Consider the following 14,693-nt stretch of genomic DNA (forward strand, 5'->3'; position numbering starts at 1 on the left):
TTGAATTTTTTGAAATAGCTTGAGAAGGATAGGTGTTAGTTCTTCTTTGAATATTTGGTAAAATTCGCCTATGAAGCCATCTGGTCCAGGACTTTTGTTTGCTGGGAGTTTTTTGATAACTGTTTCAATTTCATTTGTTGTAATTGGTCTGTTTAGGTTTTCTGATTCTTCCAGATTGAGTTTTGGAAGATTATATGTTTCTAGGAATTTATCCATTTTGCCTAGGTCCCTGGTCGGCAAACTGAGACTTGCGAGCCATGTGTGGCTCTTTGACCCCTTGAGTGTGGCTCTTCTACAAAATACCAAGTGCAGGCACTACCTCGATAAGGAATGTACCTACCTATATAGTTTAAGTTTAAAAAATTTGGCTCTCAAAAGAAATTTCAATCATTGTACTGTTGATGTTTGGCTCTGTTGACTAATGAGTTGCCGACCACTGGCCTAGGTTGTCCAATTTTTTGGCATACAGATCTTTATAGTATTTTTTTTACAATCCTTTGTATTTCTGTGGTGTCAGTTGTTACTTCTCCACTTTCATTTCTAATTTTATTTACTTGAGTCCTCTCTCTTTTTTTCTTGATAAGTCTTGTTAAAGGTTCATCAATCTTGATTACTCTTTCAAACAACCAGCTCTTGGTTTCATTGATCTTCTGTATTGTTTTTTAGCCTTTATGTCATTATTTCTTCTCCAATCTTATTATTTCCTTTCTACTTCTGATAGCCCAAGTGGTGTGCACATTGCTATTCAGCACAAAGGTCCATCTTAGTAATTCTAGGCCTGTCCCTTCTCTGTCCCCTCTCCTTGGACTGGGTGCCCCCATGGACTCTTGCCCCATCCTCTGTACCCCCATAAACTCCCAGGGCTGAAGGATTTTTCACTTCCCTGAAGTCTGTGTGTCTGAGTGCTGGCTTGTCCATTTGGCATCTTTCTGGATGGGCTGGCCAGTAGGTGTTGTGGTGGGTAGGTTGTTCATGGTGGCTGGCCTGCTGGAAGACTGGGAGGGGCACTGTTTCCTGCCCTCACTTCTGCCACCTCCTGCTGCTACTGCATGCAGCTTGTGGTTGCCCTCTTCACTCATGGGGGGATCCACTTGGAAGTCTTTGAGGTGTTGGAATTTGCAGAGGTATTCTTGAAGTTTGGGGTCAATGTCCAAATTTTTGGCTTTGGAATATTTCAAGAAGGCCCAGAATTTCTCCAGCCTATAGAACTGGCCAGCTTCATAGTCCTTCATCGTTTCTTCCTGAAAATCCTTGAATATGTCCAACCAGAACTTCTTTTCCAGGTCGTAACTGTAGTATCGAAAAAGGTACTCCAAACCATATCTGTATTCTTCTTTGGCATACTCCAGAGCCAGCTGCTTGAACTCCTTATACATCTTTTTGTTGAAGTGATCCTGGAGGAAGAAGGACCAAAATCGAAAAACAAGGTTCATCACCTGACCAGGCGGTGGCACAGTAGATAGAGCATTGAACTGGGATGTGGAGGACCCAGGTTCGAACCCTGAGGTTGCCAGCTTGAGCATGGGCTCATCTGGTTTGAGCAAAGCTCACCAGCTTGAGCCCAAGGTTGCTAGCTTGAGCAAAGGGTTACTTGGTCTGCTGTAGCCTCCCAGTCAAGGCACATATGAGAAATCAATCAATGAACAACTAAGGAACGGCAACGAAGAATTGATGTTTCTCATCTCTCTCCCTTCCTGTCTGTCCCTCTCTCTGACTCTCTCTGTCTCTGCCACAAAAAAAAAAAAAAAAAAAGAGAGAGAGAAACATGGTTCATCTCCTGAGACTGGCCAATGCCCAAGGGTTTCTGCTCATTAAGGCAGCACCTATGATACTTGTGGTAGACGTGTTGTGTGAAGCCACTTTCCTTGAGCAGCTCATGGGAAGGATGTGCAGTGCTATATGGAGACTACATAAATATCATTTTCCTCATCAATTTTTCACTCACTTGTTTTATTTCTTGATAATTCCTGCCTAAATCAATTACTATCACAATGATGGCCAACTAACAATTGTATTTTATTTCATCATTCCTTCTACATTTATTAGTTGACGATCTACTGTAAGGTAGACTTTTTTAAAAACCCTATTTACTTATGTATTTATTTATATTTGTGTGGATGCATGGATTCCTATTTTATTCAGTGTATTATGACCTAATATTGTCATTATTTATTTAAATGCTCAATTTGTCCCAGATTTGGCTAGTGAAAGGCCCTTCAGTTTGGCTCCCGTACCTTTTTAACATATCTATATCATTCTTTGAGAAGTTCCTATGTTGTGGCACAAGATGTTCTAGGTTTATCTGTACTTTCCCTGTTCCAGCGCTGGAGTCACTTGGTTCCTTTTAGTAAAAAATGGTATTTAAAAACCAAGATCTGGGGGCTAGTCGTGCTTATTGCTATGGGAGTGTTACTTCTAATTCCTCTCAATAGAGAGCTAGATTATAGGTGTACACACACATGTACACCTATAATTATTTCTATATTTTTTATCGATATGTATTAAATTCACGAGTTTACACAGATACCTCTAAATTACAATACGACATCGCATGGTTTATTATGGCATTTCATTTTTCTATATTTGAAGACAGTGAGAATCCTGCCTCCCATTATCCTCAGTCTCTATTTTCTCTGTCCCTTGTATGTAATCAATATTCAGGTCACATATGCCATCTCCTTAGCCCTATGCTACTGACTCACACCAGCAGAGAATTACTGTCCCAGCACATACCTTTTGAGAGTTTGCCTGCTCTAGCCCTGGTAGTACATAGACCAAAAGCCACCCCTCTCCTGGCCCTGTCTGATCACTAGTTTGGAGTTCTCCACTGGCCTAGCATGCAACTGACAACAGCCCTCATGGCGAAATGTTCTCCCTCAGCCCTTGTTGCATGTAGGCCAGGAGTTCCTCCATCCATCAAAAATGGAGATTTCTCCCGCATATTTACCCCACTGCATGTTGGTTGAGAATTTCCCACGGTCTTGGTGGCTTTCTGGTCCAGAGCGACCTCTAGGCCCAGAAGTGTGCCAACTTGCTGCTTAGGCACTGATCAGAGGTATAATGACTGAGACTGATCAGTAAATTAGGGGAATAGGCTCAGGCTATTGTTAAGGTAGTCTTTATTGATAAGAGAAAGAGGAGTCAACAGATTATGGTTGAAGGTAATTATGACAGAGAAAAAAAATAATTTTATGCTTAAATTCAGTGCTGGTCATTTGCCAGCTTGCTTTCAGATCTAGTCCTTCACTTTATCTCTGCTTTGTATTATAGGTAACTATATACTCCAGGCTGCCTTGCCAACTGGTTCCAACTAGGTTTGTCCACTAGGAGGCATGCATGAGAGATTGGAGAGCAGGCGGAAGAACCAGGGTAATTTCCACATTCCCGTCTATGTTGGGCAATAGCTCCATAAGTGGCAGTTTCTCCTCTGTGATTCTAGTTTTTGTTTAGTAGCTTTGTCACAGATCTGATTTTTCCAGTTGATCTATGTTTTTGGGTTTCGATAACACCCCCTTCTCCCTTTGTCCTACCGGCTCCAAAGGTGATAGGGTCTCCTGCTATTTCCATTTTCTTGATTGCCTCCTTTCTGGTTTTCAGTTCTTCCATCACCCAAGTAACCAGTTCCTTGAATTAAATTTCTTCTGCTTTAAAAACCTGCTATATTTTTTGCTCCATAAGACACACTTTTTTCCCCCCAGAAGAGGAGGAGAAAATGTCCGTGCATCTTATGGAGCAAAAAACTACACACCATTTGGTTCAGAATATTTTTTTTTCTTATTTTTCTCCTTAAAACCCTAGCTGTGTCTTATGATCAGGTGTGTCTTATGGAGCAAAAAATACATTAATACCTATGTTTCATGTTTTCCTTACTTGATCCATTTTTGGGTCCAACAAGTTGACTTTCGATAAACTTGTTACATAAGCCTACTTGTTTCTCCCATTTGAAGAAAGTCTGCCTGAGAATGAAAAAAATAAATAAATAAAGCCAAAAGACATCAAGAAGTAGATCCTAGTGATTTTAAATAATTCCTTGATCAACCATTACCTGAAACCAGATGATCCCTTGACTTTCCAGTTACTTGAAGCAATCAAGCCACTCTTTGTTTCAGTCACAATTATTACATATCTGTATAGGTATCCTGATCATCAAATCAATTACAATTCATAAGCCATTTACTCTTTGATCCATGCAGGTGACTCTGGTTCCATTTAAAAGTTGCATATTCTGATGAAATATTTCATTGAATGATTTACTTATTTGCATTCTTAAAAGAAGAAGTTTTCTTATAACCTCTCCCTTTTACTGATCTCTCTGTTTTTTAGTGTGTGATTTCCCTGCATTCTGACAGGGTCTCATATATCCAGTATATCAGTGGAAGGGACAAAGTAAAAAATTTATGTCATCTGCATGACAGACCTGAAAAACTAGCCTCTCATTTAAATATTGTAAAAAATTGAGTTATATGCTACTTAAGTGACAGGAGAATGGGGCTCTTAATCTATGTGAAAGGAAATTGGATTCAAGTTGTTTTATCTCTTGCAGATGTTCAACATTATTTTTGTCAGCTAGTAGTTAAATTGAAGAGAGACATCTTTCTCAGAATAGAAACATGAAATAATAATGTCCTCCAGCATCATCTCATCATGTTAAGCCATGAGATGGATGATATCCTGATGTGAAAAGATGCAAATGATACTGAGTTCTGAAGTATTTGTTGGGAGTGGAAGAGAAGCTGAAATTTTCTTCTATAGTACACTGCTTCCGCACACACAAAAAAGATAAGGACTCCTAGAGACTCTGTTAAAAGGGGGAGGTAGGCCATAGTTTCTTAATTGACTTATTTTGGACAAGAATTCAGCAATTATTTGGGTTTAAAATGTCTTTACAGAAAGTTGGCACTAACATGCATGAGGTCCAGTGTCCTAGGAGGCTGAGCTCAGAGTGTGCCGCCTAGATTTACTCTGATCATACTCCTGACACAAAGGATATGGGCTTCATAGGGTAAGTTGGTCATGGGTGTGCTGTGGCCTCTGGCCTCCTTCCTCTTCTTCAGTAAATGCTCGGGCTCTTCTCTCCAGACATAGGTCTGTTTATCCTCCTCTGTGACTCTCAGTTCTCATTTGTGAATAATTTCATGCCTTCTGTCTGCAAGCACAGCTCTACCTTGAGTTAATCTCACAAGTTGGGAAGATGTCTTAGCCATCCCAGACCACTGAGATCTGTGATTTGATGCGCTGCTTGAGACATGCTGCCTGGTGTGCTGGAGGAACATTATAGAGCACCCCTGAGCTCTGCAATGGTGGATTCCCCTAAAGAGTGGATTGCTGTCTCAGTTTCCCTATCAGATATTGTACTACTTAAATGAGGACTGGAATCCCAATCAATTCGTCTGGGTCCACGAAGCCTCAGAGGAGAGTGGTAAATTCTGTTCTTTCACAACTGTTCTCAGAGGACAGGCTCTCAGAGGCATAGTTTGGGGTTTATTTCCTCAGGCCCCAGGCTGCTTGTCCAGGCTTCCCTTGCTGGCCTGCTTGTCTCCATCTTCCTGTATTGCTCAGCTGTCAGCGAGCCAACCATCTGATAATGACAATGCTGACACACGTCTCAGGACTTTGGATCCTCCTTAGACTATACACAAGTATTAGAACACAATTAACCCATGAATAAATTACTTTCTGCTTTCATACTAACTCTGACTCTTCCTTAACACATTTTTAACGTTACTGTGGCTTGATTATCAATTTTATAGTAATAATTATTGCTATTTATAATAATAATAATTAAAATTTATGTACAGATTCTCTGCTAAAAACTTTACACTCATTATTTAATTCAAAAACCTGCAAGAAGACATTTATCTCATCAGTTTTCAGATGAGAAAAAAGTCCCTAATAAGTTAATTTCTTCTCTCAGATGTTATAGAATTAGAATTTCAACCCATGTCTGTTCAGTGTTAAAGTTTGTGCTTATAACCATGATATCCTGACTCACTTTCATATACTGCATGTGACTTATAACTTCTTTTTACAGTAATTCATAGAATGAAGGCAATCTCAGTGTTAGTTAAAATAAATATATTGGGTTTCTACTTTGTTTATAGGGAGGAATGGGCAAGAAGTGGGAATGGTAACAAAATAGGTTATTTTATTTAAATTTTATTTTTCAGTGCCATTTATAAAGATGTGAAAAATATTATCTCATGTATTATCTAGTGTAATTGTGCTCATGCACACACACACACTCTTACCCCTAATAGGTTTACAGATACTATTTTTGAGAACTTCTTCTATGCTGGGTGCATTATATTATCTGCTATTAGATTCAAATTTCACAGAAAGTAGCACAGAGCCTGAGGCAAAGAATAAAGCACTAATAATTTATTTTGAGGTATAAACCCAGGGCAGCAAAAGTGAAGAAAAGGTAAAGAGAGGTGAGAAGCAATGCAAAGTGACTTAATTGATTAGTGCTTTGTAGCAAGCATAGAGAGACAAGACTGTCCACTTAGCGGGTGTGTTTGCAAAACTATGTAGGGCTTTTCTGCAGACTCTATAGAGAAATCCTGCCTCTGAGTCATTAATTGGAAAGCAGAAGATGGGGCAATTTATTTTCTTTCATTCCTCCTTTACCTGTTTTTCCACTGGTTAGATTTTGTCCAATTGAAAGTTAATTTCCTCACATTTCAGCAGATGCTGGAATGTGAGATCCTAGGTCTTGGGATTCATTCACATCTGAACGGGGTAAGAAGACTGAGCAACTCTGAGCATGTGGTTGGTTGACCCATCTGTGTAGAGGTAGCCAAGGAGGCTTTCCCTGGGCAAGAAATTTGTTGGCCCCAATGGACAGCAAGCTGGCAGAGCCTAAGGAGGTGAAGAACCTTTGTGGTTGATGTTTCTACTTATAATTCACGTCAACCCTGAAAGGTGACTACATATTATGCTTCTCACTTTATAGCTGAGGAAATGGGCTAGTTTGCTCAAGATCTCATAACAGTGAGCAGTCAAGCCAGAGTTTGAAACCAAATCAGTTTGCTTTCAAATATTATGCTTTGTCCAGTATACTACTTAGATGTTCTTACATGTTTTAATTTTAATTAAAAAAAAAAGGGATGAAAGTCATACAAAGTTCTTGTGGAAAATAAAATAAATAATCATCTATAATCTGTAAACCCAAAATTAATCATTTAAAAATGTCCATAATTTTTCTATAATATTATCTTTCAGTTTTTCTGTAATCTTTTTACATATATAAACAAATAAAAAAGGGGGGTTCTGTGGAAAGTAACCTCCCAGGGTGATCTGAATATAAATTTCTAACTGGGCAGGTCAGGGTGAGTAGTCATGCCCCAGGCCAAAACTTTATTAAAAGGCTTATCTTTGCCTTAAGCAAGCCCTGTGTCTGTGCATCTAGTTTAACGTACCTTTAAAATCCCCCCTTTCAGAAGCCTCCTTCTAGTATCATCTTAACCAGCTGGGAATCTGATCCTCACCTTGGTTCTCTCCCCTCTTTATATGAACTTCCTCACATTTCCTCCTTAATTTCAAATGTATAAAAATGTAACTGACAAAACTGTTTATTTTCTGGTGTATTCTACCCAGTGTATGTCATCGGTTTAACTCAAACTTTTATAAAAATTCTCTACATGTTTGTATGTTCTTACATCAACACATAGTTGAAATAATGTAAATACTGTAGCTTAGACCCTGGCTGGTTGGCTCAACAGTAGAGCTTCAGCCTGGCGTATAGAAGTCCCAGGTATGATTCCCAGTCAGGAAACACAAGAGAAAGGGCCATCTGCTTCTCCTGACCTCCCCACTTCTGCAGCCTTCTCCCCTCCTGCAGCCATGGCTCGAATGGTTCCAGCAAAGTTGGCCCAGGGCTCTGAAGATGTCTCCATGGCCTTACCTCAGGCGCTAAAATAGCTTGGTTGCTGAGCAACACAGCAGCGGCCCAGACAGGCAGAGCATCACCTGGTAGGGGGCTTGCCGGGTGGATCTCTGTTGGGGCGCATGCCAGCGTCTGTCTCTGCCTCCCTACCTCTCACTTAATAATAATAAAAAAACTCTGTAGCTATGTACCTGTCATTGATCAATATAAGGAAAGTAGTATCCTCTGTTGATATAAACTTTTATGATTCCATGAAAGCCCCTGGATGTAGCATAATATGCTTTGAAAGCAGCCAGTCTAGGATCCATTCTCTTCTTTCACTGGGGAGATGGAGTGTGTTCCTAGGTAAGAAGGATGGATGGCAAGTAAAATGGTCTAATCTTATAAACACACTAATGATGGACCTCTCGACAAACTAAATGATTTTTGCTGGCAGAAGAGTCCTTGTCCATGGAATGCTTTTAGCAGAATGTACTTTAGTGTCTAGGATTTCTTAGGTAAACAAACCTGGAATACACGAATTTACAGGGCATGGCTTTCTGGAAAATGTCATATAAATTATGTAAATATCTGAGTATAAATGGAGATGTTTCAGATGTTTCTTGAACTGAGTAACTCCTGGGTAAGTAAGGTGATTACAAACCTTTCTTAGAGACCTCATTTATTATTTAGGTCCTGAGTACCTCGGACTCAGGGAGAAAAAATCCAAAAGAATGCAGCTAGGGCTCTGCCCCGCCATACCTGTGCCACTTTATTACTTGTATCTTTGAAATTATTAGTAGCTTATTAGAGAAATGCAAATCAAAACGGCAATGAGATACCATCTCACACCTGTTCGATTAGCTGTTATTAGCAAGACAGGTAATAGCAAATGTTGGAGAGGCTGTGGAGAAAAAGGAACCCTCATACACTGTTGGTGGGAATGTAAAGTAGTACAACCATTATGGAAGAAAGTATGGTGGTTCCTCAAAAAACTGCAAATAGAACTACCTTATGACCCAGCAATCCCTCTACTGGGTATATATCCCCAAAACTCAGAAACATTGATACGTAAAGACACATGCAGCCCCATGTTTATTGCAGCATTGTTCACAGTGGCCAGGACATGGAAACAACCAAAAAGCCCATCAATAGATGACTGGATAAAGAAGATGTGGCACATATACACTATGGAATACTACTCAGCCATAAGAAATGATGACATCGGAACATTTACAGCAAAATGGTGGGATCTTGATAACATGATACGAAGTGAAATAAATAAATCAGAAAAAACCAGGAACTGTATTATTCCATACGTAGGTGGGACATAAAAGTGAGACTAAGAGACATTGATAAGAGTGTGGTGGTTACAGGGGGGAGGGGGGAATGGGAGAGGGATAGGGTGTGGGGAGGGGCACAAAGAAAACAAGATAGAAGGTGACAGAGGACAATCTGACTTTGGGTGGTGGGTATGCAACATAATTGAACGACAAGATAACCTGGACTTGTTATCTTTGAATATATGTATCCTGATTTATTGATGTCACCCCATTAAAAAAATAAAATTATTAAAAAAAATAATAATAATAAAATGTACTATACGGTGAAAAAAAAAAAGAAATTATTAGTAGCTTGGTATTGGGTAAGCTCTCTGATGTATGTGAGTCTCCTTGGACAATTGGATCTTTGTTGTGTCCTGTGTTATCTCAGTTCATAACCATTTCCTCATTGATGACATTTTAATTAAATAATAATATTTTATAATGTTACTGAAATATACAACTTTGGTCAAGTCATTGTCTGTGTTTTATGTCATTTGTTTTTGAACGATTCCGAGAGGACTTTGCTGTTCTATACTTCTTCATAGCTACAAGAGGGAGACCTCTGCCATCCCTCCTGTTCTTGCTACTACATGGAGAAAGAGGGGAATCAAGGGGAAAAAAGAGAAAGAAGTAGAAGCAGAAGGAATGCCTCCCGCAATCTTTCTTCCCTCTCAGGCATCGTTCCTGCTGCAATCCTTCCCTTCCTAGGTCTTGCCTTAGAAACCCCATTCCTGCTCCAGACCCTGGCCTCCTGAGCTCTCCCAGCTTCTCCCTATAATAATTAATGCTTTCCCCGGCTACTGGAGAAACCTCAAGCAACTTGGTGGTTCAGCAGGGGAGAGATACATTGCTGACATTCCAAATTGGAACTGGTGGTTCATAGCACATCTGGATTCTTTATCCAGGATTCATAGAAAAAATTTGAGGGAGATAGAATCAGTAAATTTGGAGGGGGAAAATATATACCTTCATATTCACTAACCAACCTCTAACCAAAATTTATCATTTCTTTCCATTTTGAATGTTAGCAAAACAACAGCACACAAACTCTGCTCCTACAAATAAACATCTGACTGAAGCAAGTTGTAGTGGTGTGAGAACTGGGTGGGGTGGTGCCTCTATGTTACTGTGTTTTTTCTTATCATTTTATAAGACTGGTCCCTTGATCCTTTTATCCATTCCCATTTTTCTGTGGGAGGAACAGCATGTGAGGTAGTGGAAGAACACTAGCCTGGGATCAGCCAGTCTGGGTTTTCACCTTTTCTGTGGTTGTTGGTAAACTGAAGGGCTGCACTCAATGGTCGTCATCCCTTTCCACTTTGCCTTCTAGGAATTTTTGAGTGTCAAATAGGAAATATTCAGGTAAGCAGACTGCTTTATTGCTAGTGAAAAGGTTATAATATCATGACCCCCTATAGTTTTAATGCACTGATGAAGTGAAAAACTGACCATGGGAAGCATAGCATATAATCATTCCTCCTCTGTGTCCCCACCCAACTTTTCTGGAGTACACTTCTAGGTGGTACAAGCTGGCCATGGAAAAATTCCACCTAGCCAGTTTCTTACAAGTGAGGGAAAGTCAGAGGGACAGATGAAGAGGGCGACGCGGGGAATGCTTTGAGCTGTGATAGCCAATAGTAGCAGTAAGATACCCCTAGTCTGCACAGGGATCCAGAGTGGCTGTCCTCTGAGGCTGGTGCAGGGATACCGCTCTCATTCCTCCAGTCTCAGAGCAATTCTGTGCATGTAATGATTGATCTCATATTTTTTTATTTCTAAAAGAGAGAAGCTAAAACTTTGGGTGAAGATAGCTTTATGTGTTGCTGAGGTATGTTAGGCATGAGGAGGCAATAGTAAAACCCATGGGCTAAAGTAATTGTTTTCACTGCCTTCATTCTTCTCCTATGCTGTATACCTATGTTGACTTTTAGGTTACTCATCTGTAAATACAATTCTCAGTATTTTCTTTAAAATCTTTCCATGAATGCTCTACTCTCTAGGTTGAGGGAGGATCCCTAAGGTGAGGTGAAGAGGGAACAGTTCCCAACAGAAGTTCTTGTTGGCCTGAAGCTGAGTGAAATGCCCCAAACATAGGAAATAAAGATCAAGTGTGAGTATGTGACTCATACTACATTTTCCAGCAAAATCACACAGGATTTTTTTTTTTTTAACACAGAACCAGCAAGCTATTCAATGAATGATTTAATGATTCGGTCTGATTCAAATCAGACTGAAGCCCTGTGGATAGATTCTGAAATAATAATAATAATAATAATAATAATAATAATAATAGAGTAGAGTGAGGAAGAGAGAAACAAAGTTGATGTAAAACATACTAGAGAAAAATTTCCTATAGAACTGGAGAAAGGTACAGGGAAATTGTTCTTCAAATCTCAAAGAGGTTATCCATAACAAACATTATTATCAGAAAAAAATATTTCAAAAAATGATAGAAAGCTCAGAGAAAAATTTAAAGGCAATAGGAAAAGCAAAATGGAAGATAAAACAACACAGAAAGAATAAATGGAACTGAAAACAGTTATATATATATGGCAGGTTTGACAACTTCACCCAAAATGAAAGAAACAAAGACATAAAAAAGATTATAGACAAGGTACTGGATATGGAAGAAAAACAAAGGTTCAATATATGCTAATTGACATTTCTGAGAAAGAGAACAGAACAGATGGAACAGAAATAATTTCAATAATATAAAACAGTTTTGTTCAATAAAAGCCTGAATTAACACATTGAAGGGTAACAGCATGATATGGTACAGATTGGCACAGCACAACCAATACCAGTCATATCCTTAAAAAGTCACTGAATATGAAATAAAGGAAGATTTATATGGGCGTGAAGAAAAGAAGTTAAGTCTCAAAGAAGGGGAAAGTTTAGCTGACTTCAGATTTCTTCGTAGCAATAGTCAATGCCAAAAGATGGTGAAGCAATGTCAACCAAGTGTAAATCATTTATTAACCATGCAAGTTCAAGTCTAAAGGCAATAGATAATCTCAATAATGCTGGAATCTAGGCAATACAGTAGATTAGAGTTCTTGGAAGAAATAAACCCAATGAATTAGAAGTTTATTCAAAATAAGTGTAACCAGATTATGGAATGGGTTGAACTTGAAATAGCCAAATATAAAATCTTTCTTCACATTCTCTGTACCATCCTAGTCAAATCTTCCTTTCTTGTTTTTTCAATAATATATTGGTCTGATTCCATCTGTGGGGAAAATAGCTGTGTTAGGCTTGCTCGCTTGTATTTTGCCTGATTGGTGCATGAGCATGGGGCAGCACCATGTGTGTATAGTCTATGTAAGGCTGCAGGTGCTTGCCCTCACAGATTGCAAATTGTGGGTTGTCTGCCGCCATTGGGAAGGGCTATTGTTCACCAGTGAAGGTGCCCCCCCAGTCTGTTTGGCTTGAGAGTCCTGAGAGAGAAAGAGAGAGAGAGAGAGAGAGAGAGAGAGAGAGAGAGAGACAGTTTACCCTTCCTGCCTACTCATTGCGAGAGTCTAATAACCAAAATGGCCCACCATTTTCTGACTCCACAGTTCCTTTATCGTCTGCCTGAATCCAATGTGAACCTGTGGCCTCAGCCACTGGCCTTATACTGTCACTTCAAAATTCCATAAAGCTTCTTTTATCTCATATTCAATTTTACTCTCATTTTCTTTCAATTCCACGGTTGGGTACCTATGGCACATGATGAGTACCAGAATGATGAATACCAAAGTGTGCCCCTTTGGCATATGAATTATTTTGAACTAAACAAATTGAGAACCAACAGAGTTAGGAAAAGCTCTTACCTCCTCTTAACTATCTAAAAATAAAGCACAAATTTTTCCTTTTGTGAGGGAAATTTACATTAACAAAGAAAATTTCTGTCCATAAGATGTCTCTGTACCAGGAAGAGAGCTACTCCCAGAGATAACTCTTATCACTTGAGAGTCTTATCTGCATAACAAGACAACTTCTATCATATTTATTTTCTCCTATAACTTCTCTCCAACCAAGAGGCTCAGAATCCCTTTTCCTTTGTTTAGCCCAAGATGGACATGTAAGCCTTCTGTGAGCCACATTTTACTTTGTGAGCTCCCAATGTCTTATCTCCATCTGTTTCATCATTGAAAAAGTCCAGTCTTGTCTTCATTAGACCCAACACAAAGACCAGTGTCCAAAATTTCTGTGCCATGATTCAATCCATATCAAAACTTAGTCCAGTCCAGCTTTTGTCCTTGTCTGGCACCAGTCTGTGACTGGTGGCACTCTGGCTGGTGCTGTACACAGGCCCATGCTTTGGAGTCCATGTGGTTTGCCATGGGCACCAGACTGCTACTGTGCCCTCATGGGTATGGAGAAAACTCATGAATGGGGCAAACAGATAATCCTGAGAAAGAAAGAGAGAGAGAGAGAGAGGGAGAGAAGGGCAAGAGCTAGCTTTTTGTTAAGCTGATTCTGTTACATCAGGCTTTGGTAAGGACTGGGCATTCTTCAAAGTAACCTATCAACTTCTCAATCTTTTCTGGGTTGTGCTGAATCCTCCCCCTAACCAATCCATTTTCTAGACCTTCTAGGGTGTGGCCCTTATCGAATCTGATCCTTTCCCCAGGCCAGACAAACAGGCCTCTATGGCCATCATCTTGGCTTGTACTGCACACACCTCATGGTAGAAGCACCTCCCTCTGTGCCATCTTGACTTCTGCACATGGGCCCCAGCAGAGGAATTTCTCCTGCTGTTGTTTATTACCCCTCTGCCTCCATATAGTCTGGGGATGGATGTATTGTACCCTGGGGAGATTGAGAAGTAGGCCCTTCCTCCCTACCAGGGGGATGGAGGGGTGTTAATCCCCTTGATGGGGCAATGCTGCAGTTTCCTGGGGTGTCTGAAGCTGTAATTTCCTAGAAAAGCAAGCAGGTTTTTAATGTCTGATTCCCTTGCTTCCTTTCTTTATTAGCATCTAGCTATCTACACTAACAAAAGCATAAAAATAATTGCTAACTAATGTTGGGAGTTGGAAGGAGCAAATGTAGAAGGAATTAAAAATGTAAAAAAAATTTTCATCTTTCACGGCAAGGGCTAGCAAATAGATATTGTTAAAATTGAATTGTGTGGCTAAAAATTGTGATTTCAAGCTATCAGTATTTTTTCCTCATAATTATATCTTTTTTTTTTTTAACTTAGAGTGGTGGTTATCACCTAGAAGTGATTTTGACCCACCTTCCCAGGGGCATTTGGCCATGTCTGGAGGTATTTTGGTTGTCCCGCTGGAAGGAGGGTGTTTCTACTGGTGTTTAGCAGGTAAAGGCCAGGGACATGGATATGAAAGGATTAGCAGCCCACCAAAGTGATACGAAAATTACTTAAAACTGAAAATAATTGAATAATCAATACCCACAAAAAAGAAACATTAACCTAAACTTAAACAAAGCCCTCTGAAAATATAGCTGGCCAGTGATCCTCTTTGAGGGAAGTTCCTATTTGAGAGAAGAAATAG

The 14,693-nt window shown here is 39.7% G+C and overlaps 1 pseudogene; it reads right to left on the reverse strand.

The window, feature by feature from the left end:
* Positions 1 to 875: 875 nt before the first annotated feature.
* Positions 876 to 14,693, reverse strand: part of LOC136319508 (la-related protein 1 pseudogene) — a 29,840-nt pseudogene continuing 16,022 nt past the window's right edge.

This window comes from Saccopteryx bilineata, chromosome 1 (assembly GCF_036850765.1).
Source record: "Saccopteryx bilineata isolate mSacBil1 chromosome 1, mSacBil1_pri_phased_curated, whole genome shotgun sequence".
Classification (NCBI taxonomy): Eukaryota; Metazoa; Chordata; class Mammalia; order Chiroptera; family Emballonuridae; genus Saccopteryx; species Saccopteryx bilineata.